This window comes from Somniosus microcephalus, chromosome 7 (assembly GCF_052327205.1).
Source record: "Somniosus microcephalus isolate GS21.2 chromosome 7, FLI_Smic_1.0, whole genome shotgun sequence".
NCBI lineage: Eukaryota > Metazoa > Chordata > Chondrichthyes > Squaliformes > Somniosidae > Somniosus > Somniosus microcephalus.
Genome location: NC_140993.1, coordinates 77,834,565 through 77,862,530, shown reverse-complemented (window position 1 = coordinate 77,862,530; position 27,966 = coordinate 77,834,565).

The following is a 27,966-nucleotide window of genomic DNA, read 5'->3' as shown; positions in this document are numbered from 1 at the left end:
GCCAGAATTGGAGGAGTGCAGAGATCTTGGAGGGTTGTGGGGCTGGAGGAGGTTACAGAGATAGGGAGGGGACGGGACCATGGATGTATTTGAAAACTAGGTTGAGATTTTTTTAATTGAGGCGTTGCCGGACTGGGAGCTAATCTAGGTCAGTGAGCACAGGGGTGTTGGTGCGAGTTAGGCTACAGGCAGCAAAGTTTTGGATGAGCTCAAGTTTATGGAGGTTGGTCAGGAGTTTGTTGGAATAGTGAAGTCTAGAGCTAACAAAGGCATGGATGAGGGTTTCAGCAGCAGATGAGCTGAGGCAGGGGCAGAGGCAGAGTCAGGCAATGTTACAGAAGTGGAAGTAGGCGGTCTTGGTGATGGAGCAGATATGTGGTTAGAAGCTCATCTTGGCTAGGGAACGGAGTTTGTGGTGGGGATTGAAAACAATGTCTTCAGTCTTCCCAATATTTAGTTGGAGGAAATTTCTGCACATCCAGTGCCAGAAGTCGGACAAGCAGTGTGACAAATTAGAGACAGTGGAGGAGTTGAGAGAGGTGGTGGTGAGGTAGAGCTGGGTCGTCAGCCAGCATTTGGAACCATATGATGTTGCCAAGGAGCAGCATGTAGATGAGAAATTGGAGGGGGTCAAGGATACCTCATTGGGGGACTCCAGAGGTAACGATGCAGGAGTGGGACAAGAAGCTATTGCAGGTGATTCTCTGGCTATGACTGGATAGATAAGAATGGCACCAGGTGAGGGCAGTCCCACCCAGCTCGATGACAGAGAGGCGTTGGAGGAGGATGGTATGGTCAACCGTGTCAAAGGCTGCAGACAGATTGAGAAGGATGAGGAGGGATAGTTTACCACAGTTACAATCATATAGCATATCATTTGTGACTTTGATGAGGGCCGTTTCAGTACTGTGGCAGGGGTGGAAATCTGATTGGTGGGATTCAAACATGGAGTCCCGGGAAAATTGAGCACGGATTTGGGAGGCAACAGCACGTTAAAGGACTTTGGAGATGAAAGGGAGGTTGCAAGGATAGAGGGGTCAAGTGTGGGTTTTTTGAAGAGAGAGGTGATGAGGGCAGATTTGAAAGGGTGGGGACAGTACCTTATTTGTTTGTGCAGAAGTTGTATATACGCAATTTAGCATACAGCATTGTGTAATTATGTGAACAGTATGCAAGTATACATGTGTGTGCAATAAGCATGTTTCACTGTGTGAAATAGGGAAAATACAGGGTGAAAAATTAAGAAAACAAAAATGTGCTTTGGAAAGAGCAGCTTAATGGTAAAGAGGAGAAACTAACTCCCCCAAAGGCTCACTGAGCAATTGCACCACACGGTGTGTTTTTTCTAGTACATCGTGGATTTATACTTGGAGCTGTACTTGGTCACGCCTTTGGCCCCACCCGAGCAGCAGCAGTTGGATGGCAGACTGGATCTCCCTGGAGATGATGGTTGAGCACTTGTAATGGGCCAGACAGGAAGATTCATCCCGATACACTCGAAAATATAATTCATAGAGGAGTTCATGATGCTCATGGCCGTAAAGGAGATGCCAGTGTCGGAGTGAACCTGCTTCATCACTTTGGAGATGTAGTTCGAGTAACTCTCCTTCCTCGATCTTCTCCACGCACTGAGCTTAAATGGTAACATTTTAAATGGAGTGGAGAAGCAGATGCACAGGTCATTAAAGTGGCAGCACAATAGGTAGGCTATATAAAAGGGAAACAGAAGCCTTGGTATCTAGAGTCATTGAGTAAAAAAGCAGGGTCTGGAAACTCACCGGGTCAGTCAGCATTTGTGGAAATAACAGACAAGTCAGCATTTCTGAAAAATGAAAGCAGAAAAGGCATGTTAATAGAATCAGCAAAAGGGATAAGAGGAAGGAGAAAACAACCACAGAAAAGAAGTATTGGTGGAATAATAGTTAAATTATGTAAAAGATCATCACAATCAAGCAACACGAAAAAGCATTAAAGAAATTAAACACATTAGTAAAACAATGAACGTGTGAATATCCAGGACAGTGACAGGCACAACTGAGGAATAGGTGACAAAATGGGCTAAATTTAAACCACAGATTTATAGAAGGATACAAATGCAAATGGAAAAAGTGTAACATAGATTCACTAGAATGTGAATAAGAATGAGGAGTTAGAGTTATGAAGACAGTCGTGAATAGGTGGTGGGCAATTAAACAACTAACAGGAGGAGGAGGCTCCATGAATATTCCCATCCTCAATGATGGTGGAGCCCAGCACATGAGTGCAAAAGACAAGGCTGAAGTGTTCACAACCATCTTCAGCCAGAAGTGCCAAGTGGATGATCCATCTCGGCCTCCTCCTGAGGTCCCCATCATCACAGAAGCCAGTCTCAAGCCAATTTGATTCACTCCATGTGATATCAAGAAACAGCTGGGCGCACTGGATACAGCAAAGGCTGTGGGCCCCGACAACATCCCGGCTGTCATGCTGAAGACTTGTGCTCCAGAATTAGCCACACCTCTAGCCAAGCTATTTCAGTACAGCTACAACACTGGCATCTACCCGACAATGTGGGAAATTGCTCAGGTATGTCCTGTCCACAAAAAGCAGGAAAAGTCCAATGCAGCCAATTACCATCCCATCAGTCTACTCTCAATCATCAGCAAAGTGATGGAAGGTGTTGTCAACAATGCTATCAAGCGGCACTTACACACCAATAACCTGCTCACCGATGTTCAGGTTGAGTTCCACCAGGACCACTTGGCTCTAGACCTCATTACAGCCTTAGTCCAAACATGGACAATAGAGCTGAATTCCAGAGGTGAGGTGAGAACAATTGCCCTTGACATCAAGGCAGCATTCCACGGAGTGTAGCAACAAGGAGCCCCAAAATGTATCGCTCTCAGCCCTGAATATACTTAACAAATGAGCACCCACAGCCCTCTGGGGTAGAAAATTCCAAAGATTCACAACCTTCTGAGTGAAGAAATGTCTCCTCATTTCAGTCCTAAATGGCCAACCCCTTATCCTGAGACTATGCCCCCAGTTCTAGACTCTCTAGCCAGGGGAAACAGCCTCTCAGCATCTATCCTGTCAAGCAGTCTCAGACTCTTATACGTTCCAATGAGATCACATCTTATTCTTCTAAACTCCAGAGAGTACAGGCCCATTCAACTCAATCTGTCCTCATAGGACAACCCTCTCATCCCAGGAATCAATCTAGTGATCCTTTGTTGCACCCACTCTAAGGCAAGTATATCCTTCCTTAGGTAAGGAGACCGAAACCATACACAGTACTCCAGGTGTGGTCTCACCAAAGCCTTATACAATTGCAGCAAGACTTTCTTACTCTTGTACACCAGCCCCCTGGCAATAAAGGCCAACATACTATTTGCCTTCCTAATTGCTTGCTGTACCTGCATGTTAACTTTCTGTGTTTCGTGTACAAGGCCGACCAAATCCCTCTGAACATCAACATTTAATAGTTTCTCACCATTTAAAAAATATTCTGTTTTTCTATTCTTGCTACCAAAGTGAATAATCTCACATTTCTCCACATTGTACTCCATCTGCCACCTTATTGCCCACTCGCTTAACCTGTCTATATCCCTTTGCAGATGCTTTGTGTCCTCCTCACAGCTTACATTCCTACCTAGCTTTGTATCGTCCGCAAACTTGGCTACATTACACTCGGTCCCTTCATCTAAGTCATTAATATAGATTGTAAATAGCTGAGGCCCAAGCACTGATCCTTGCGGCACCCCACTAGTAACACTGGGGTGCCACTTTTAATTATAAGAAAATAAAAAGTGCTTTCCACAATATAATGGAATTGTGTGGCTGATAGATCTTCTTTATATAATACTAGCTGGGGGGGGCCCGGCGTTGCCAAGGCTTTTTTGTAAAACAGCAGTTTACAGGGCCGCACGGTTTACGGCTGGCCACTGCCGCTCCCCCGCTCTGTGTCTCGGGCCGAGCGGTTGTGAGGCCCGGCCCGAGTGACCCCAACTCTGAGGGGGAGAGAGAGAGACTGGGGGTAGAGAGAGAGAGACGGGGGAGAGAGAGAGTAGAGAGACTGGGGGGAGAGAGACTGGGGAGAGAGAGAGAGAGAGAGAATGGGGAGATAGAGAGAGAGAGAGAGACTGGGGGGGAGAGAGAGAGAGAGAGACTGGGGGAGAGAGAGAGAGAGAGACGGGGGAGAGAGAGAGACGAGAGACTGGGGGGGAGAGAGACTGGGGAGAGAGAGCGAGAGAGAGAGAATGGGGAGAGAGAGAGAGAGAGACTGGGGAGAGAGACTGGGGGAGAGAGAGAGAGACGGGGGAAGGGAGAGAGAGACTGGAGAGAGAGAGAGAGACTGGGGGGAAGAGAGAGAGAGAGACTGGGGGGAAGAGAGAGAGAGAGAGACTGGGGGGAAGAGAGAGAGAGAGAGACTGGGGAAGAGAGAGAGAGAGAGAGAGAGAGAGAGACGGGGGGAGAGAGAGAGAGACGGGGGGAGAGAGCGAGCGACTTAGGGGGGAGAGAGAGAGAGAGAGAGACGGGGAGAGAGAGAGAAGGAGAGGCTGGGGGAGAGAGACGGGGGAGATAGAGAGAGAGAGACTGAGGGGGAGAGAGACTCTGAGGGGGAGAGAGAGGGCGACTGGGGGAGAGAGAGAGTTCATGGGATGTGGGCGTCGCTGGCAAGGCCATCATTTATTGCCCATCCCTCACTGCCCTTGAGAAGGTGGTGGTGAGCCGCCTTCTTGAACCATTGCAGCCCATGTGGTGAAGGTAATCCCACAGTGCTGTTAGGGAGGGAGTTCCAGGATTTTGACCCAGCGATGATGAAGGAACGGCGATATACTTCCAAGTCAGGATAGTGTGTGACTTGGAGGGGAACTTGGAGGTAGTTGTGTTTCCATGCGCTTGCTGCCTTTGTCCTTCTAGGTGGTAGAGATCGCGGGTTTGGGAGGTGCTGCCGAAGAAGCCTTTGTGAGTTGCTGCAGTGCATCTTGTAGATGGTACACACTGCAGCCACAGTATGCTGGTGGTGGAGGGAGTGAATGTTTAAGGTGGTGGATGGGGCTGCTTTGTCCTGGAGGGTGTCAAGCTTCTTGAGTGTTGTTGGAGCTGCACTCATCCAGGCAAGTGGAGAGTATTCCATCACACTCCTGACTTGTGCCTTGTAGAAGGTGGTGAGACACTCGCTGCAGAATACCCAGCCTCTGACTTGTTCTTGTTGCCACAGTATTTATGTGGCTGGTCCAGTTTGTTTCTGATCAATGGTGACCCCTAGGATGTTGATGGTGGGGGATTCGGCGACGGTAATGCCGTTGAATGTCAAGTGGCAGTGGTTAGAAGCTTGCTTGTTGGAGATAGTCATTGCCTGGCACTTGTGTGGCGCGAATGTTACTTGCCACTTATCAGCCCAAGCCTGAATGTCATCCAGATCTATCTGCATGCGGGCATGGACTGCTTCATTATCTGAGGAGTTGCGAATGGCACTGAACACTGTGCAGTCATCAGCGAACATCCCCACTTCTGACCTTTATGATGGAGGGAAGGTCATTGATGAAGCAGCTGAAGATGGTTGGGCCTAGGATACTGCCCTGAGGAACTCCTACAGCGATGTCTGTATGGGTAGAGCTGAGAAATACCAAGGGGCAGAAAACGTTAGTGGGAGTTGTATACAGACCCCCAAACAGTAACGCTGAGGTTGCGGATGGCACTAAACGGGAAATTAGAGATGCGTGCAATAAGGGCACAGCAGTTATCATGGGTGACTTTAATCTACATATAGATTGGGATAACCAAATCAGTAACAATACTGTGGAGGAGGAATTCTTAGCGTGTATATGGGATGGTTTCCTGGACCAATATGTCGAGGAACCAACTAGAGATCAGGCCATCTTAGACTGGGTATTATGTAATGAGAAAGGATTAATTAGCAATGTTGTTGCGTGAGGCCCCTTGGGGAGGAGCGATCATAATATGATAGAATTCTTCATTAAGATGGAGAGTGAAGTAGTTGACTCAGAGACTTGGGTCCTGAATTTAAATAAAGGAAACTACGATAGTATCAGGCGCGAGTTGGCTAGGATTGACTGGGGAACGTTACTTAAAAGGTTGGTGTGGAGATGCCGGAGTTGGACTGGGGTGGACAAATGTAAGAAATCACACAACACCAGGTTATAGTCCAACAGCTTTATTTGAAATCACAAGCTTTCGGAGCGCTGCTCCTTCTTCAGGTGAAGTGGAGAAATGCATAAAGACACAGCTTATATAGTCAGAGAATCATGTCAGATGTTTACAGGTAACCTTTCCAACTGCCATTTATCGCACCTCGGCAGAGAGATAATCACAGCAGTCAAAGGTGTGAATGGTGTCCAAACAGGTCAGTCAGGGAAACATTACATCAAAGAACAATGAGGTGGGGTCACAAGGGGTCAAATATTGCAGATGCTGGGGTCTGTATGAAAAACAAAAAAACAGACAAAAAACATTTTTTTTGGCTGGAAATCACAGCAGGTCCAGCCGCATCTGTGTAGAGAGAACAAGCCAATGTCGACTCGAGTCTGGATGACCCTGCATCAGGTGGGGTTACATGTAGTGGACACACGCATTCCTGGACACACGAATCTCCATCAAAGACGGACACCTCAGCACTTCACTCTACCGCAAGCCCACGGACAACCTCACGATGCTTCACTTCTCCAGCTTCCACCCTAACCACGTTAAAGAAGCCATCCCCTATGGACAAGCCCTGCGAATACACAGGATCTGCTCAGACGAGGAGGAACGCGATGGACACCTACAGACACTGAAAGACGCCCTTGTAAGAACAGGATATGACGCTCGACTCGTCGATCGACAGTTCTGACGGGCCACAGCGAAAAATCGCATAGACCTCCTCAGAAGACAAACACGGGACACAACCAACAGAGTACCCTTCGTCGTCCAGTACTTCCCCGGAGCGGAGAAACTACGCCATGTTCTTCGCAGCCTTCAACATGTCATCGATGATGACGAACACCTCGCTAAGGCCATCCCCACGCCTCCACTACTCGCTTTCAAACAGCCGCCTAACCTCAAACAGACCATCGTTCGCAGCAAATTACCCAGCTTCCAGGAGAACAGCGACCACGACACCACACAACCCTGCCACAGCAACCTCTGCAAGACAGATACCATCATCACACGTGAGGACACCACCCACCAGGTACATGGTACATACTCATGTGACTCGGCCAACGTTGTCTACCTCATACGTTGCAGGAAAGGATGCCCCGGAGCATGGTACATCGGCGAGACCATGCAGACACTGCGACAACGGATGAACGGACACCGCGCAACAATCACCAGGCAGGAGTGTTCCCTCCCAGTCGGGGAACACTTCAGCAGTCAAGGACATTCAGCCTCCGATCTTCGGGTAAGCATTCTCCAAGGTGGCCTTCGAGACACACGACAACGCAAAATCGTCGAGCAGAAACTGATAGCCAAGTTCCGCACCCATGAGGACGGCCTTAACCGAGATCTTGGGTTCATGTCACGCTACATGTAACCCCACCTGATGCAGGGTCATCCAGACTCGAGTCGACATTGGCTTGTTCTCTCTACACAGATGCGGCTGGACCTGCTGTGATTTCCAGCCAAAAAAAATGTTTTTTGTCTGTTTTTTTGTTTTTCATACAGACCCCAGCATCTGCAATATTTGACCCCTTGTGACCCCACCTCATTGTTCTTTGATGTAATGTTTCCCTGACTGACCTGTTTGGACACCATTCACACCTTTGACTGCTGTGATTATCTCTCTGCCGAGGTGCGATAAATGGCAGTTGGAAAGGTTACCTGTAAACATCTGGCGTGATTCTCTGACTATATAAGCTGTGTCTTTATGCATTTCTCCACTTCACCTGAAGAAGGAGCAGCGCTCCGAAAGCTTGTGATTTCAAATAAAGCTGTTGGACTATAACCTGGTGTTGTGTGATTTCTTACACTTAAAAGGTTGACGGTGGATAGGCAATGGCAAACATTCAAAGATCGCATGGATAAACTACAGAATTTGTTCATCCCTGTTTGGCATAAAAATAAAACAAAAAAGATGACTCAACTGTGGCTAACAAGGGAAATTAGGGATAGCATAAGATCCAAGGAGAGAACATATAAATTGGTCAGAAAAATCAGTAAACCTGAAGATTGGGAGCAGTTTAGGATTCAGCAAAGGAGGACAAAGGGATTAATTAAGAGGGGGGAAATAGAATATGAGAGTAAGCTATCAGGGAACATAAAAACTGACTGTAAAAGCTTCTATAGATATGTGAAGAGAAAAAGATTGGTGAAGTCAAGCGTAGGTCTCTTGCAGTCAGAATCAGGGGAATTTATAATGGGGAACAAAGAAATGGCAGACCAATTAAATACATACTTTGGTTCTGTCTTCACAAAGGAGGACACAAATAACCTTCCAGAGATGTCGGGGACCATAGGGTCTAATGAGAGGGAGGAACTGAATGAAATCAGTATTTGTAGGGAAATGGTGTTAGGGAAATTGACGGGATTGAAGGCCGATAAATCCCCAGGGCCTGATAATCTACATCCTAGGGTACTTAAGGAAGTGACCCTAGAAATAGTAGATGCATTGCTGGTCATCTTCCAAATTCGATAGACTCTGGAATAGTTCCCATGGATTGGAGGGTAGCTAATGTAACCCCACTATTTAAAAAAGGTGGTAGAGAGAAAACGGGGAATTATAGACCGGTAAGCCGGACATCAGTAGTGGGGAAAATGCTAGAGTCCATTATAAAGGATGTAATAGCAGAGCACTTGGAAAACAGTGACAGGATCGGACAAAGTCAACATGGATTTACAAAAGGTAAATCGTGCTTGACTAATCTACTGGAATTTTTTGAGGATGTAACTGGTAAAATAGATAAGGGAGAACCAGTGGATGTGGTGTATTTGGACTTTCAGAAGGCTTTCGATAAGGTCCCGCATAAGAGATTGCTGTGCAAAGTTAAAGCACATGGGATTGGGGGTAAGGTATTGACTTGGATAGAAAATTGGTTGGCAGACAGGAAGCAAAGAGTTGGAATAAACGGGTCTTTTTCTGAGTGGCAGGCAGTGACTAGTGGGGTACCACAGGAATTGGTGCTCGGACCCCAGCTATTCACAATATATATTAATGATCTAGACGAGGGAACTAGATGTAATATCTCCAAGTTTGCAGACGACAATTCAATTCAATTTTTTATTTGCCATATGCAACCAGTACAAGTACAAGTACAATGGAATGCTTACTCCCCATAGGGACACAAAGCTGGGTGGGCATGTGTGCTGTGAGGAGGATGCAGAAAAACTCCAGTATGATTTGGACAAGTTGGGTGATTGGGCAGATGCATGGCAAATGCAGTATAATGTGGATAAATGCGAGGTTATCCACTTTGGTGGCAAAAACAGGAAGACAGATTATTATCTGAATGGCAATAGACTGGGAAAAGGGGAAGTGCAACAAGACCTGGGTGTCATTGTGTACCAGTTGCTGAAGGTAAGCATGCAGGTGCAGCAGGAGGTTAAGAATGCAAATGGTATGTTGGCCTTCATAGCGAGAGGATTTGAGTACAGGAGCAAGGATGTCTTGCTGCAGTTGTACCGGGCCTTGGTGAGACCACACCTTAAGTATTGTGTGCAGTTTTGGTCACCTTATCTGAGGAAGGATGTTCCTGCCATGGAGGGAGTGCAGCGAAGATTCACCAGACTGATACCTGGGATGGCAGGAATGACGTATGAGGAGAGATTGGGTCGATTGGGCTTATACTCACTGGAGTTTAGAAGAATGAGAGGGGATCTCATTGAAACTTATAAAATTCTAACAGGACTAGATGCAGGAAGGGTGTTCCCGATGGCGGGGGAGTCCAGAACCAGGGGTCACAGTCTAAGGATAAGGCAGGGGAGGAAAGAACAAAAGGATAGGTCTGTGATAGGGTGGAAGGTGGAAGAAGCAATAGGATATGTGGTCACCAATCGTAATTCCCATTTAGGACAGAGATGAGGAGGAATTTCTTCACCCAGAGAGTGGTGAACCTGTGGAATTCTCTACCACAGAAGGCAGTTGAGGCCAACTTATTAAATATATTCAAGAAGGAGCTGGATATATTTCTTAAGGCTAAGGGGATCAAGGGATATGGGGAGAAAGCAGGGACAGGGTACTGAATTTGGATGATCAGCCATGATCTCATTAAATGGCGGAACAGGCTCGAGGGGCCGAATGACCTACTCCTACTCCTATCTTCTATGTTTCTATGTCCTGGGGCTGTGATGATTGACCTCCAACCACCACAACCACCTTCCTTTGAGCTAGGTATGACTCCAGCCAGTGGAGAGTTTTCCCCCCGATTCCTATTGACTTCAGTTTTACTGGGGTTCCTTGATGCCACACTCGTTCAAATGCTGCCTTGATGTCAAGGGCAGTTGCTCTCACCTCACCTCATCAATATATGGAAGCCTGCTGAATCAGAAAGAAAAACAGTCATGCTATATTCAAACTGGATCTGCCTACAGTGCTTATTCATTTGCATCCTCATTCAGGTACATTTCTTTAACCCCCAGTGAACCAAAGAGGCTGAACATTTAAATTGCTTTTGCCTACTCGGAGCACAAACAACAGGAGTAATGGGGGTCTCCCTCGTTCGGCTACATTCCATTATATAAATCCCCTCATACTAGGGCAGCCGGCAGCGTCGTAGACCCACAAAAATAAATGTGCAATCAGATTAAGGAAGGCAGTTTCTTTGAAGTAAACACAAGGAGTGGCCCATTGCATTTCCAATGATGAATCAGCTGGGTCACTGCATTTCACAATGGAGCGCAGTTCCTTCCACTCCCAACTATAAAATTAAAAGCAGCAGAATGATGCACAGAGATCACTCTCCCTGAACAGGAGCATGACAAATGGGTAACATAAGGGAGCATCTTTCTGTAGTTGTTACAAATCTATGGGACAGCAGCAAGGTTTATTCTCAGTCATAATGCGCAGTCTCCATTTGAAAATATGTCACAGTGATGTAAGACTCAGTCAGCAGTCTGACCCAATTGGAATCATAACCAACTTGCTGAAACCAAACTGTGTGAGTCAGGGCTAATCTGCTGTCCCACTTTAAACAGGATTCCACAGAACCTGTCTATCCACTCTTATGCTGTGAATATGAATTATCTGACTACTAACGAGACAGAACTTGTTCACACTAGAGCTCCTTTCCTTGTTATTCTATTGCTCCTAAAGTAGCACTTCTGCACCAAGTCACAGTCTGTAATGAGAGCTTCCAGTTTATTATAGTTTATTTAGGAAATGTTTATTCATGCGGCTCCTTAGTAATGACAATATAAATATAACAAGAAGCAATAGGACAAAAGCAAAATACTGTGGATGCTGGAAATCTGACATAAAAACAGATTTTTCTACAGGGGAGAGGGTGTGCTGGCTGGCTCGGTAGCCTCCTGTCTCAAGTTATGCACAAGTTTCTCCTGCAAGAAAGGAGTATGTTAGTCACAATCTTGTGAGGTGTTTAGAGAATGTGCTTGTCATGGTTGAGTAGTTGGTATGTAGTGTGTAAGATGTCAGTTGTGGTAAAGTGAGGATTTGAATAGTGGAGAGTGTGTGAGTATGAGGAGAAGGTGGTGTAATGGAGTATGGTGCAGTGATTGTAGGAACATGAAGAGAAGTGGGGTTGGGTGGTATTGTGAGGAATGAGGCTGGAGGTGTCAGCAGAGAATAAGGGAGCAGTATTCTAACCTTGATAACTCTGGTGAGGTCATTGAACTTCTTTTGGGTTTGCAGCCACATCTTAGGAGCTAAGCTCCTGGCATTGACCTCATCTGCAATCTCTTCCCACTGGTGGTGGAGGAGTTGCCTGGAGGGCTTTCTGCCCCCTGGGGAGGAACAGGATTTCCCTGTTTTGAAGAAGGGTCAAACCCGAAACGTCAACTCAAATTTCTCTCCACGGATGTTGCCTGACTTGCTGAGTTTTTCCAGCATTTTCTGTTGTTATTTAGGATTTCCCTCCTCCTGTTCACCGCCTGCACCAGGGCCTCCAACGTGGCTTATTTATCCTACTTCATTTCCAAGAATTAAATCAAACTGTGCTTGTTGGACGAGGGGATGGAAAACTCAAGCCCAATATTTACGTCTCACACTGGCAGGTATAATCACAGTGACAACAATCTGTGAAAAGCAATAGAAGGAGTAAACTGACTTGGCGCAGATAATAAAACTACACTTTCCCTGCAAACATAGCAATTAACACAGGGTGGGAAAGGTAACGCCTTTTCCTTTCTACATAACTTTTTTTGTTTGTTTTGGTTTTTTACCAGCTTAAATGTTGTTTTTGGAATACAGATAGTTATCTGTTAGTTCCTTCTTGTTGGACATCTGCACCAAGCCCATACCCAAATACATCTCCCTCAGACATACGATGGGTGGTCCTCTTGACTACTATCATCACCATTATATCTACATGTTGAAGAGCTCTGTTGCACATTTACTAAAATAAAGAATCTTAACCTGTTTTTATCTCTTTAATTTATCTGAGTTAGTGGACTGAAATGTCCTGAAGTAATTGGTCAACACTAAAGACTGGAAGAATACCAAAGAATATATGCCAACACATAGGGTACACATTCTTTCAGTAAATAATGCAGAATTTAAAGTTGTTGATGTGGATCCAGTATTTGCTGTTCCTTTAGCTGCAGCTTTCTTTTACTGCTTCAACTTTTTCTCTTTCTCCTCAAGGTGATCATTTTGTCAGACACATTGGGGGTGAAATTGGACCTTGTTCCACCTGTTTACCATGCGGAAAACGAGTGCAAAGGGGGCCAATTTAAGGGGCCAGAAAAACATCCAATGCCATATTGGATCAGGTTCTGTAGAGACAGCCCTGGCGGCAGGTGTCCAGCACCTTGAATATGCTAATAAGGGGCAAAACGCCTGTTTTAGGACCCGAACCAGAAATTGGTTTGCCCTGAATTCAGAAGGCAATGGACCCCTGAAGGCTGCCACCAAAAAGGTACATTTAAAAAAAATACTTTTCCTAAATGTGGAGCTGGGAGGAGCAGGAGCACTGACTGGTGCCCCCACCACACTGGTGCTATAGTAATGAGGCTGGGAAACAATTTGCCGTGATCCTGCCGCTGGCCTCATTAGGTGTGTGCAGAAAAGCTAAGAGATTTAGTAGATATTTTAAAAATTATGAACAGCATTTATGTAGCAAATATTTTGCACAAATGCTGTCACCAGTGTTCAGTGGCAACCATCCATTGGCTCATATGACTAAAGTTCGTGCATGAAGGCAATACCAGCATTTTCTGTTGTTATTTCGGATTTCCAACATCCGCAGTATTTTGCTATCGTACTAGTGTTTGGTTCACTGCCACACCTCTTCTAGGAATGCCTACCTTGAAGAAGTTCTGCTCTTCTCTTCGACGGGATCTCCGTTTGGCTCTTCAACCTTGTTCATCTTCATTACTTTCAGTTTCCCTTCTCGTGTTTGATCAGGTATCTGCCAAGACTCGGTTTCACAGCCACATCATTTTCCTCAGCAACTGTCTCAACTCAAATTTCTGTCCACGGATGTTGCCTGACCTGCTGAGTTTTTCCAGCATTTTCTGTTGTTACATTGGTACTCTAATTTGGGTGCAAACCAATTTCTAGGCCATTGTGCTAATTGTACTGCGAGCCCAGCAGGTTTACCCAAATGACCATTCTTCATGTGCACGCCCAGATGGTGAGTGCTGGCAGGCATATTTGACTGTGCGAAGCATCACAGAAAGGTCTTGGGTTGACCCCTCCATTGTCTAAGTTAGCTGATCTCAGATTGGAAGATAGTAGAGGTAGTACAATTGGCCTCCAGAACCTGGGCTACAGAAGGGGAGAAAATCAATAAGGGTCCTGCTCCATTAATTACTATCCAGTGATCTCTGCTGGAAAGTGCACTTGTGGACGTCAGAAAGGAAGAAGATTGGGCTGTGACAACTGCTATGGTCAAATAACCTGCCAATACTAACTGTTTAGGCTTCTCAATGAAGAATGTTCACTTGGGCAAAGTACTGGAGGATGGGCAGTGCCTGTAGGATTGTACCACAAGATAAGTCAGTGTCTTCAGGAGAGGAAAGAAAAAGTTCATACTAACTCTGTAAGGTTAAGTTTTAAAAACGGAAAAACGCTAGAATCCTCCCCAAATTATCCATTTAGAGTTTTCATATTTTCTTCTTTTATGTTGTGAGGCTACCAGAATTAGAAGAAGAACTTGCATTTATATAGCGCCTTTCACGACCTCGGGACTACATATGATTACATAGGATTACATAGGATATATGGCACAGAAACAGGCCATTCGGCCCAACCAGTCCATGCCAGCGTTTATGCTTCACTTGAGCCTCCTCCCGTCTTTCCTCATCTAAATCTATCAGCCTAATCCTCTGTTCCCTTCTCCCTCATATGCTTGTCTACCTCCCCTTAAATGAAACTATATTATTCGCTTCAACCGCTTCCTGTGGTAGCGAGTTCCACAGTCTCACCACTCTTTGGGTAAAGAAGTTTCTTCTGAATTCCCTATTTGATTTCTTGGTGACTGTCTTATATTGATGGCCTCTAGTTATGCTCCTCCCCACAAGTGAAAACATTCTCTCTGTGTCCACTCTATCAAAACCTTTCATAATTTTAAAGACCTCTGTTAGGTCACCCCTCAGCCTTCTTTTTTCAAGAGAAAAGAAACCCAGCCTGTTCATCCTTTCCTGATATGTATACCCTCGCATTTCTGGTATCATCCTTGTAAATCTTCTCTGCACCCTCTCCAGTGCTTATCCTTTTTATAATATGGTGACCAGAACTGTACGTAGTACTCTAAGTGTGGTCTAACCAAGGTTCGATACAGGTTTAGCATAACTCCCCTACTTTTCAATTCTATCCCTCTTGAAATAAACCCGTGCCAAAGCACTTTACAGCTCATTAATTTTTTGAATTGTAGTCACTATTGTACGGTAGGGAAACGGGCAACCAATTTGGGCACAGCGAGGTCCCACAATTTGATTATCTGCTTTAGTGATGTTGGTTGAGAGATAAATATTGACACCGGAGAGAACTCCCCTGCTCTTCTTGGAAATAATGCCATGGGATCTTTTACATCCACATGAGAGAGCAGACAGGGCCTCGATTTAACGTCTCATCCAAAAGACGGCCCCTCCGACAGTCCAGCACTCCTTCAGTACTGCACTGGAGTGTCAGCCTATATCACGTGCTCATGTCTCTGGAGTGGAACATGAACCCACAACCTTCTGACTCGGAGGCGATGGTGCTACCACTGAGCCATGGCTGACACCCAATTAGTGATTAAAGCAGAAACCGTGTCAACATTTAAGAATAGGTTAGATAGATGGTTGAAGGAAAGGGGGATAAAGAGACATGGAATAGGGCAGGCGCCTGGGATTAGGACTACTGCCTGTGCAGGGTTTAAACACCAACATGGGTCAAATGGTCTGTTTCCACGTTGTAATTTCTATTTTGGTGGTAAAAGTAGATCAAAGTTGGCGTTCTGCAATTATGTCTGATTTGTTTACATACTTTCAGTGAAAGGAAGGAATGTGTCAGTATTTTGGAAACGTCGATGTACAATCCTACAGCTATCATGTATTAGAGATTATCCTCTCTCCAAAATAAATTGTTGCAAGTCAGGTAATTAAGAAAATGTAATCAGAGTTAGAGAGGTGTAAACACCTGCTCGTATTATTATGGTTTTGGATGGTTAAAGTGACAGTTTGCAGATGGTTAAAGTGATGGTTAAAGTGAAAGCTAAACTACATGAACAATGTGATCTCACAACTACCCTGCATGCTGCAACTCCTATTTTAATAAAATATTAAGATATATACAGGTGGAAAAGAAACACAGGACAAGACTACAAAGCGAATGGAAAGGAAAGGGTAGGAAGAACTAGCTTTACTGGATCTTAGACTAGTGTTTCGTTCTATGGCCAGTTCTGGAGCAAGCAAAGAAAGGGGAAAGGAAAATTCCAAAGTTCCAAGTTGAGCAGAGTCTGATTAAAATTCAGTTAAACTGCATATCTGTGAAAGGAGGAATTATGATAAAAAGCAACCCCATTCTTAAATGTACCTGCAGGATTGCTGAAAAATAGGCAGACTAGCTGTGACTTAAATTGGAAGCGTTGTGGAGTGAACTTGTAGAAATTCAGAGGTTTTGGTTAGAAGGAATTATTAATTGACAGAAACGTGGGCATTCCAGCCTTGACAGGAGGTGACTCAGATGTGTCTGATATCAGATAGTAAATGATATTGTAAAGATAGTTTCAGAAAATCACTTCGAACTATCCCTGAGAGTAGGTCAAGGGGAGACAGGTTTAAACTAGCAGAAGGTAATTAGGACTGATGTCAAGAAGTTTTTCTTCACACAGACATTAACAAATGAAATGGACTTCTGGGTCAGGTACTGGAGGTAAAAACAGCTGGAATAGTTTAAGAATCAATTGGCTACTGTAATAGGGCAAGGGGTGTTGTAGGATCTTTCTGGAAGGATGAGTTAAACTGGGCTGAATGTTCTTGATTGTCCATTTTTACCTTGTAATCCTGTGAATGTGCAGAAGGTAACACTAGATGTTTTTAAAACTGTATGGCCAATATTCCTGTCTCTTATCCACCCAAAGTACACTCCGCTTACAATGATATGAACCTGCCTATATTGCCAGGTTCAGGTTATTTACATAAGTCAAACTTGATTGGCACCCCATCCACCACCTTAAACATTCACTCCCTCCACCACCGGCATACCGTGGCTGCAGTGTGTGCCATCTACAAGATGCACTGCAGCAACTCGCCAAGGCTTCTTCGGCAGCACCTACCAAACACATGACCTCTGCCACCTAGAAGGACAAGGGCAGTAGGCGCATGGGAACACCACCACCTCCAAGTTCCCCTCCATGTCACACACCATCCTGACTTGGAAGTATATCGTCATTCCTTCATCATCGCTGGGTCAAAATCTTGGAACTCCCTCCCTAACAGCACTGTGGGAGTACCTTCACCACACGGACTGCAGTGGCTCAAGAAGGCGGCTCACCACCACCTTCTCAAGGGCAACCAGGGCTGGGCAATAAATGCTGGCCTTGCCAGCGATGCCCACATTCCATGAACGAATAAAACAAAAGACACTCCCTCAGCACAGTCCCACCTCCTGGCAAGGCCTTGTGCCTGGAAGCAAGGGAGGACTGGAGCAGCAAGCCCTTCTGGCTGATGTCCAAAAACAACAGTCAGAAAACATCTAGCCCTGATACATGTCCCTGGAAGAGCAAAAGGGCTTACCTTGTTTCCGTTGGTCTTTGCTGCCTGTTCCTCTCTGATCCTCCGATCAGAAAGAAGCTGAGCACAGGGCCTGAGGCCCACTGCTTTTGGGCACCATACCCGTTGCCCTCCCCCTCCCCCCACCACCACCTCACCAGCCCCAAATGGGCAACTTTCTGGGATTAGGAGAGAAAATGAGACAGGAGGCCGAGTGCCCCTTCTTGTCTAATTACCATCGCAAACCTTAACCTATACCTACTGCAGATACTTTGTCCCCCCTCAGATATCCTGGGGCAACATAAGGGGAATGGAGATACAACATCACAGGTATCTGACCCTTTTTTCTCTGCTTGATGCCCAGGAAATAAGTGCTTCGGGGTACAAAACAGAAAAAAATCACCTGCTGAGTGTTTCCAGCATTTACTGTTTCTATTTCAGATTCCCAGTATCTGCAATATTTTGCTTTTGTGATATGAAGCTCTCCACTGACCCCTAGTGTTGGTACAAATTAAGTGTACTCATAGAGTCATAAAATTTAACAGCACAGAAGGAGGCCATTTGGCCCATTGTGCCTGTGCATCTCTTAGAAAGAGCTATCCAATTAGTCCCACTCCCTCGCTCTTCCACCATAGCTCTGCAGGTTTTTCCATTTCAAGTATATATCCAATTCCCTTTTGAAAGTTATTATTAAATTTGCTTCCACCACCCTTTCAGGCAGTGCATTCCAGAACATAACAACACACTGTATTAAAAAATTTCTCCTCAGCTCCCCTCCGGTTCTTTTGCCAATTACCTTAAATCTGTGTCCTCTGGTTACTGACCCTCCTGTCAGTGGAAACAATTTCTCCTTATTTACCCCTCATAATTTTGAACAACTCTATTAAATCTCCCCTTAACCTTCTCCACTATAAGGAAAACAATCACAGTTTCTCCAGTCTCTCCACATAACTGAAGTTTTCTCTACATATCTGAATTGTGCTATATACTGTATTCTGTCAGAATGACTGTATTAATATGGCATGACACACTGGGCTAATAATGTGCTGTGTGTGCCCACTCTACTGTTGCACATTAGGTGCTGACTCCCTGCATTATGAGGCACTAAGGTCATCTAGGTTCCTGATGTGCATTGTTTATAATAATCTACCCAGAAGCAAACAAGGTGCTTGGAGCTTGTGCACTATTTCTGCACAAGGCTTATTAAGGCCGCAATACTGATGCAAATTAAGGGAGGACCCCAAAATACATTTGGAGCATCTGAAAGCGCTCCAGATGCTCAACTCCCATATAAAAAAACAGCTGGATTGGAGGCCTCTTGCATTCAGCTGAGTCTTTGCTTTGAAAGGTGAATTTTTTTGCGTAACTATTTACGATTTACAGCTTCTCTACAATTTTGCTGTTGTGGGAGAAAGGAAGGTGTCAAATATCTTGTAGTTTTACGGACAAAGCTGTACTGCATCTGCCATCCATCTCTGTTTTCAAAGGATAATCTTTGTGTGCTACTTTGAGATTATCTCTAATACAAAAACAAAAGGTTTGTTGATGAAAGGTCATCGGCATGAAATGTTAACTCTGTTTCTCTCGCCACAGATGCTGCCTGACCTGCTGAGTATTTCCAGCACTTTCTGTTTTTATTTGCGATTATCTCTGTTTAGTGGTTCCGGAGAAGGGTCACAGGAGGAATGCCAGACAGATGCATTTGTGTCATAAGACACTCAGATAGGGAAACGCTCTGGCCCTTTCAGTGCACTCCTGCCAAGGTAATGGCAGGAGTGCACCAGAAAGGCCAGAGAATAGGATGGGACCTGAATGTGCTGGGTTCTGGCCTTACATCGGGAATTCCAGGATGGTTTGTTGGGGACGGAGCCTCTGCCCGCACCAAACAAGAGGGGACAGGGCCAGGGGCAGGGACTCCTTACGTTGGGAGATCCTGCATGTTCATCTTCAGGTGGATCTGGCATAGAGTCAGAGGAGGTACCAGGCATATTTACACACTAACTGGAGAAGTGGAGCCCACCTGAGGGTCCAGGCTGAGGTAGCAGCCTGGATCTCTGAAGAAAGGGAGTTCCAATTTTTTTAGGAAAGTATTTTGTTTTGAGGACAACCTAAAGATGTTGCGGGGGAGGGAACCCAGCACCCCTCCCCTTGCTGGCCACCTTTAGAAACATAGAAACATAGAAGATAGGAGCAGGAGTAGGCCATTCGGCCCTTCAAGCCTGCTCCACCATTCAACGAGATCATGGCTGATCATCCAAACCCTAGCACCCGGTCCCTACACCGGCAGCCATCCCACCCAAGCCCTATCCCCGTAACCCCACATATTTAATCCCCCCTAACACTAAGGGTCAATTTTTATCATGGCCAATCAACCTATCCGCCAGACTTTCCAATCTCTTCTGTAGGCAGGCACCTCGGGTGTTCCTCTATTGGCCACCAGTTCCATGATAAAGAAGCAACCTCCTTCTGCTCCTGTGAAGTTTGGTGAGGGCATTGTTGGAGGTTCAAGGTGAGTGTACCTCATCACGTTCGCCAAAATGTGCACCCCACGATCCTGAGCATGCAGAGATTGTGATTATGACACTGTCATTGAACTATACTTATGCCTGTAGCCGGAATTGGAAACCATTTCTTGGCTAGCAATGACTCTGTCAATGGCTGTGAACAAAACAACTAAATTGAACTTTTATACGACAGGCTCTTTCCAAGCAAACGCAGGAAATCACTGTCACATCTCCAAACCTTCAAAGCATATTTGCGTCATGCAGATCACTGATGCAATGTTTGCCTGGGCCAGAGAATTCATGGGTTTCCTTTTGGAAAGTAGCCAGCAAAATGAAAGAGCCCTCCACTTCTACTGCATGATAGACGATCATGAGTGCAGGGCATTATTGACTGCCGATTCCCAATACCATTGCACTTATGAACAGAAAAGCTATCACTGTATGATTATGCAACTGTCCTGTGACCATAGGAAACAAATTATACAAATGAATGTGATGATTCCTTCATCCTACTATAATCTACAGTGGGATTGTGATTTCAAGGTCCAAATTTCCCCTCCAGCCAGCTGGTTGCATCTCCTCCAACTCCATTTGCACTTTCTCCTACGCACTCTGCTTTGCTAATCTTTGTGTGCTACTTTGAGATTATCTCTAATACAAAAACAAAAGGTTTGTTGATGAAAGGTCATCGGCATGTTTCTCTCGCCACAGATGCTGCCTGACCTGCTGAGTATTTCCAGCACTTTCTGTTTTTATTTGAGATTATCCCTTCTGCAACTGACTAGCTGATCCCCATTGTGAGAACGTATCAGTGCTTACAACTGCGGGAATGGGTAACACAAGGCGCTGGGAAATGTTTGGTTTAGGCTGCACATCAGATTCTGACACCACCTCCTCTTGTACTCCTCGAGGAACAGAAGAAGAACGCCAGCAGTAAGACACCTCTTAAAATGGAGATTTACATGGCAAGATATGGCCAACCTGTAGCATGCTGCACAAGGTGCAATGTGTTGAGGGCAATACAACAGAATTCTATGATGTTAATTGACATTTTCAATTAGAGACTTTCTTGTCATTATCAAAAATTGGTTAACCTTTTGATTCTGGTATTTGACGTTGGATTGACTATTTGATATTGACTATTCCAATGCACTCCTGGCTAGCCTCCCACATTCTACCCTCCGTAAACTTGAGGTTGTCCAAAACTCGGTTGCCCGTGTCCCAACTCGCACCTAGTCCCATTTATCCATCCATAGCTCGCTGACCTACATTGACTCCTGGTTAAGCAACACCTCGATTTTAAAAAGCTCATCGTTGTTTTCAAACCCTTCCATGACTTCGCCCCTCCCTATCTCTGTAATCTCCTCCAGCCCCACAACTCCCCCGAGATATCTGCACTCCTTTAATTCTGGCCTCTTGAGCATCCCTGATTTTAATTGCTCACCCATTGGTGACCGTGCCTTCAGCTGCCAAGGTCCTAAGCTCTGGAATTCCCTTCCTAAACCTCTCTGCCTCTCTACTTCTCTTTCCTCCTTTAAGATGCTCCTTAAAACTTATCTCTTTGACCAAGCTTTTGGTCATCTGCCCTAATTTCTCCTTATGTGGCTCGATGTCAAATTTGTTTTATAACGCTCCTGTGAAGCACCTTGGCATGTTTTACTACGTTAAAGGTGCTATATAAATACAAGTTGTTGTTGTTATTGGTAAGCAAATCGTAGTCCTTTGTATTAGGGTGTTTTGTTTGGACATGTCTGGAGAGGTAATCCCAAGCCACCTTTATACAGATCAAAGAATCAGTCAATAAAACAAAAGCAAAATGCTGCAGATGCTGGAATCTAAAATAAAAACAGAAACCGCTGGAAATACTCAGCAGGTCAGGCAGCATCTGTGGAGAGAGAAACAGTTAACATTTCAGGTCAATGACCGCTCGTCAGAACTTGAAGATGTTAGAAATTAACAGTTTTTAAGCAAGTACAGAGCCAGGGAAAAGGTGGGCAGGCAAGGAACAAAGGGGAGAGGTCTGTGATAGTACAGAGGGCAGGAGTGATTAACTGACGAAAGTGATGATAGTGCAAGGCAAAAGGAGGTGATAATGAGACAAGATTAGAAACAAAAGGTGGGTCCAGAGTAGGTGTAAATGGTTGCTGAGCGAGAGAGAAGCATGGAAATTCTGGCAAAGAAAAGATGGCTTCTGTGCCCTGGGAGTTTGGCAGAAGAAAGGCAGGTAAAAATGATTAGAAATTCCAATATGTCAGCCTCCCCTGTGGATTTTTTCCATGTTAGAAGTGTTGACATTTACCTGCAGTACCTGTTACGCTTGTAGGTGTTAATATAATAGATTTTTCAATGTTAAAAGACATGTCAGGTAACTCGCCCCCATCCCAGTACAATCACGATGTAGTGCACAGTGAACTGGCACAGTGTCATGGCACGGTGCAGTGGCATAGCTAGGAATGGAAATTTGGGTGAGCCACAATTTATAGTGGTTGGGCATTGTCCAAAAGTCTGACATCACAACAAATCATTTATATTATAATATATGAATAATAATGCAATGTGTCACTTTCCTTTAAGTGCTGCTACCTCTTAATCACCCCGTGGATGCAATGTTGAAGAACACGGTGGTGCATTTAGAGATTCAGCTCACATCCGCTCATGTTATCCGTCTTGTGCTGTTATCCAATTGCCCTTTTTGGTGGCCAATCTTACTCATAGTGTTCGCTGCATTTGTGACATTCACACAGGCTCAGACTTGGGTGGGCATGAATGCTAATTGGGCGGGCAACGCCCCACCTGTGGCTGAGCTCCACGCCGGTGTAGTGCATGGTGAACTGGTATGGTGTCATGGCACGTAGTCAGCATGTAGTTCCACCGCAAAGCCACTGGGCCATCACCAGGAATGTATTTCTCCTCTTAAGTCATTCCTATGTGTGTACTAATAAGAACATAAGAAGTAGGAGCAGGAGTAGGCCATACGGCCCCTCGGGCCTGCTCCGCCATTCAATAGGATCATGGCTGATCCGATTCTAGACTCACGTCCACTTCCCTGCCCTCTCCCCGTAACCCCTAATTCCCTTATCTGCTAGGAAACTGTCTATCTTCGTTTTAAATTTATTTAATGTTGCAGCTTCCACTGCTCCCTGGGGTAGCAAATTCCATAGATTTACTACCCTCTGAGAGAAGAAGTTTCTCCTCATCTCAGTAAATGCTAATAGTTAAAAACTACTAAGATAAGGGTTTAAAACGTAAATGCTCACTAGGTTCTACTGGAAAAAAATGCTTAAAATCATCTTCCCCCTAAATGCTGGATCACAAACTTTCCGCAGATTCCCTTCTCCTGCACTGCAGATGTATATCAGTCTTTCTCTGGCTAAAATGATATTCCCTTAAACAAACTAGTAATCTTCAAAGATGTGGCACTATAGTCAGTAACGTAGCACTATACCAACTGTAATAACATTCAGTGTTGCAGCACTAAAGAAGCTGTAATGACATTCAGAAAAATAGCACTATTTAGACTGTAGGATTGTAGGCTGGAGGAGGTTACAGAGATAGGGAGGGGCGAGGCCATGGAGGGATTTGAAAACAAGGATGAGAATTTTAAAATTGCGGCGTTGCTTAACCGGGAGCCAATGTAGGTCAGCTAGCACAGGGGTAAAGGGTGAACGGGACTTGGTGCGAGTTAGGACACGGGCAGCAGATGAGCTTAAGTTTATGGAAGGTAGAAGATGGGAGGCTGGCCAGGAGTGCACTGGAATAGTCAAGTCCAGAGGTAACAAAGGCATGGATGAGGGGTTCAGCAGCAAATGAGCTGAGGCAGGGGAGGAGACGGCGATGTTACGGAGGTAGAAATAGGCAATCTTGGTGATGGCGCAGGTATGTGGTCAGAAACTCATCAGTAACATGCTACTACAGTATTCTAATATTCAATGATGGGTACTGTACAAACTGTAATGACATTCAACAAAATGGTACCATCAAGCTATAATAATGTTCAAAGATGTGGCGCTATTCAGTGTAATAAAATTCAATAATGGTGAATTATACATACTGTAATAGTATTCAGTGAGGGCCAGTATAGGTAATAATGTATCGCTATACAACTGTAGTAACATTCAATGATGTGGCACTATTCAAACTGTAGTGACATTCAGTGAAGCATTACTATAAACAATGATGTAAAATCCAATGCAAATCAACTCCATTGAGGCTAGTCCTTTGCAACATAGAGCCGCCCTACAGGACACTACAAAATATTGTCTGCCACTGTACCTTTTCAGCAAGGTAAACATACATGTATCCTGGGAGTGTTGACTTGAGTCTCAGGGGAAGAGCGGAAGGAAACCCTGAGACTGACCTGCAGCAGAATGAGAGTGGGTCAACTCAATATCCTGCACCAAGATCTTGTACATAGAAAATTCCACCTGACTTTAGCAGATGACTGTGACCATTAGGGCACACTTCTAAAGAAAGAAAGACCTTCATTTATATAGCACCTTTCACAAATGCTTTACAGCCAATGAAGTACTTTTGTACATATTTTGGTCCTATCTCAACCTACAAGCTTTCTGGATAGAGGTCCTGAAGCTATAATTAGCCTAGCAAACACTCCTGATCCAAGCCCATGTATACTTGGCCTGCTGCTGTGGAGCAGCACGGTAAGGAACCACAGCCTGTCGCAGGCTTACATGGATATCACTCTTGGCAGCAGGAAGATGCATTCCCGTGCTGTGGAGCAATCCCCAACAACAAACACGTAGGAAATCATCTTAACCTAACCCGTCCGGCACCCATTTTACACCCCGTCCGATTTTGCTTTCCATTGAAGTCAAAGCAAGTAATGTCTGGGCTGTGCATGAGGACTTTACTGTAGGGAGATAGCACAGCCACGCCCACTCCAGCCCTCACACAACATCCGAATACACACTTTTTAGCAGGAGTTACTGGTTAGTTATCAGGAATGGACAACTTTGCTGATTTTCCCCCTCCTTTCCAAGGCTGGTGAGACTAATTTCAGTGTGCCTGTTGCTATCCCAGCCAAGATCACTTAACAGCACAGATTGAACCCGGGGCCTTCCTGGTCACTATGGTTGAAATCCACAATGGGCAGGGCATATGCCATCTGATCTTAGTGTCTCAATTTAGCACATATATTGACAATACCATATATGAGACTTTTTCTTTTGTTTGGAAAATGGAGCAGCAATAGCATGCTGTATATATTTATGAGTAATCTGTTACAAAATATACTGCTGTCAGCCTTGATGAATGGTGGGTGTCTTGTACCACCTGCAGTCAGCCCATGATTAATGTGCACACTGAAATACTCAGCGTGGTAAAAATCTAAGCAATGTGGCTGTGACTGTAAAGTGATGGTAAGTTGATCATTTCAAACAGTGCATTTTGCTTTAATCATCCAGGACCATGATTCCAAGAGCATGTAGTCTGTCTGCACTTGTTGTCCTAACTGCATTATTAATTATTCATGGAGACTGGAGGCTAACTAGATTATTCTGGGAAACTCGTTATATAATTCCTTGCTTCTGTGGTTGACTGAAATAGAAAATTGTAATGTGTGGAACTAGAACAAAAATGGTGTTAAATAAAGAAATGCCTGCAGCAGGAACCACTGCCAATATCATGAATGTATGCATCATAGTTCTGTGGGTAATAGATATGGGAGATTAAAAACTCCCTAACTGCTGAAGGTCATGAAATAGTGGTTAGTATTTCAAGGTGGAATGTCAAAACATTCACTAACGTTTGTTGGGGCGGGGATCTCTTGTGGTATGATACTAAATATAATGGAGCTAAACAGGCAGGAGAGTGGAGTTCTATGGGGGACTTCTTTAGACTTAGGCTGGGACTGTGGCCCACTAAGGACCCACGGTAATCCTCCTGTATTTCCCAGTAGCTTCCTTTCAGTGTTCGGGAAAGAAAAGTCTCCTATTTCTCAGGCTGGAAATTAAATAACACAACAACTTGATTTGTGAACCAACACATTTACAGTTGATCAGCTTACTGACAGACAGGTCTAAAGTCCTAAACATTTTTTTGCACTGAATAAAATGTTTGGCAGTCAATCTCTAACCCATTTTCTTTCATTCATAAAAAAGGTTGAGTCCTTAATTTCTTTACATTTCAAAGGGATAGTATTTATAAATTAACATTAGTGATGAAATCAGTAATACTGCAAGATTACCATCAGCAAATTAGCAATTAAGCATATGTAGTTTTTGATCTCCCTGAAGGCTCAGTGAGTAAATCCACTACTTCATGTGCTACTGAGCCGAACAAATCAAAATGGTCTAGGGTTCAATCTCTGATCTTTGTTGAGTTAGCAGATTTGTACTAGGGTGGTAATAGGGGTGCCATAAATGGCTTCAGCATCTTGAGTTAAGATGGAAAAATCAACTAAAAATCCTGCTCCTGGTTATTTTACAATGACTCCTTGTGAAAAGTGTGAATATGTGAACATTGGATAAGGACAGGATAATGGTCAACTGTGATGTCCGCACTGTTGAATAACTTACTGGCACTCAACCTAGATTTTCCGATTGCTGTTATATTAAAGGGTTGCCATCCACTTAAAAATAACACTGAATTAAGTACCTAGGGGGAAGAAATTCGGTATCGCCCCGTTTGGAGCGCTATTATCGGCTGTGCGCAAAGTTTAGCACCTGGCGCTAATTATCGCCTCCGACTGCAAACTTGGCTTCTATCGCCCCTGGAGGTGATTGGAGCGCTAAATCAGGCGCTACACACCTCTCTTAAGGCGCTAAGGCCGAGGAGCGAGGCGCTATCTCACAGCGCTGGCGAAGCTCATGTGATGTCAGTCAGCAATGGAACACAGACACACTGGCACCGTCCAATTCTTAAAGGGGAGTTCTGACAAATGGTCATCGACCTGAAACGTTAACTCTGTTTCTCTCTTCACAGATGCTGCTTGACCTGCTGAGTTTTTCCTGCATTTTCAGTTTTTATCTTAAAGGGGAGGGTTGATCTTGCTCTCCATCCACATCCTGCTCATTGCAGCCTTGAATCTCGGCCTGAATCTCAGCCTGGAGAGACCTGTACATCAAATCTGCTGGAAAGAACAATGGAGAGGCCCAGGGAAAGAGCTCAGAGTGCAGACCCCATAGTCTCTTCTAAATCGATACAAGGAAGGTCAAATCAAAATCAACCTGCAAAGTGCTGCTCAGTACTCAAAACTCCTTCACACAGCGTTGAATCTCTCCAGAAGTCTCTCTCTCTCTCTCTCTCTCTCAGAATGTGTGGTGCAAAAATGTCACCGACAAAAAAAGGCAGGAAGTGGTAGCCTTTAAATAGGGCTCCCCTAGTCCCTTTCTGACAGCATAACGCTCCCCTCAACCTGTCGTTGCTAGCGGCAGGCGGTAAGGCAGGGGGCGCCACTCAATATCCGGTCCGGGGCGCTAACGGGGCGTTGCGCACTCGACTGACGTCACAATCTGCCGGCGCAGGAGATCATGGCGGTAGTGTTTAGCGCTGCCGCAAAATGTCTAGTTAATTTCGCGAGCGGCGCAAACATCGCTGCGCCCGGGCGCTAGTTGCTTTGCGCCCCACTTGGTGCCCTCTTAAGGCACTAACGGGAGGCGCAAACAACGGAATTTTTCCCCCAAGGTTTCAACGTGCACAATGGGCAAGTGGGAGTTATTGTAGAACAGGATGTGTACTGCATAGTTTTGGACAAGTTGGAGTGTAAGAAGTTTGGAGGATAAGAGGCCAGAAAGCAGAGTGTTTGAATACTTAAGGTATGGAGGTGATGCATACAGGATTCTGAGGTGGTGTGCTGACTCAGGTCTGGGTTCAAATTCATCCCAGTTAATGAGATGAAAGTCCCATCTCTTCCAGTTAGAACTCTTTTTTGTGAAATGAGCTTTGGGTTGTCTCAATCTAGTCCTTAGTGGCCACAAGTACAAATATAAATTGCCCATTAATCAGTGTAACATGGCATCTGCATTATGCATCAGGCATTTGGAAAATAGGGATTTAATATTCAGAAAGAACTTGGCTATCTCTGACTCCCAGCTTTTCTCCAATAAATAACAGAAGATCTACAAATTACCATTCAAGAACAAACCCAAACTTTTTGTCTTTTTCTGATGAAAACAGAGTATTGCGTAATGAATGTGGTTAATGTGGTGTCTTCTTA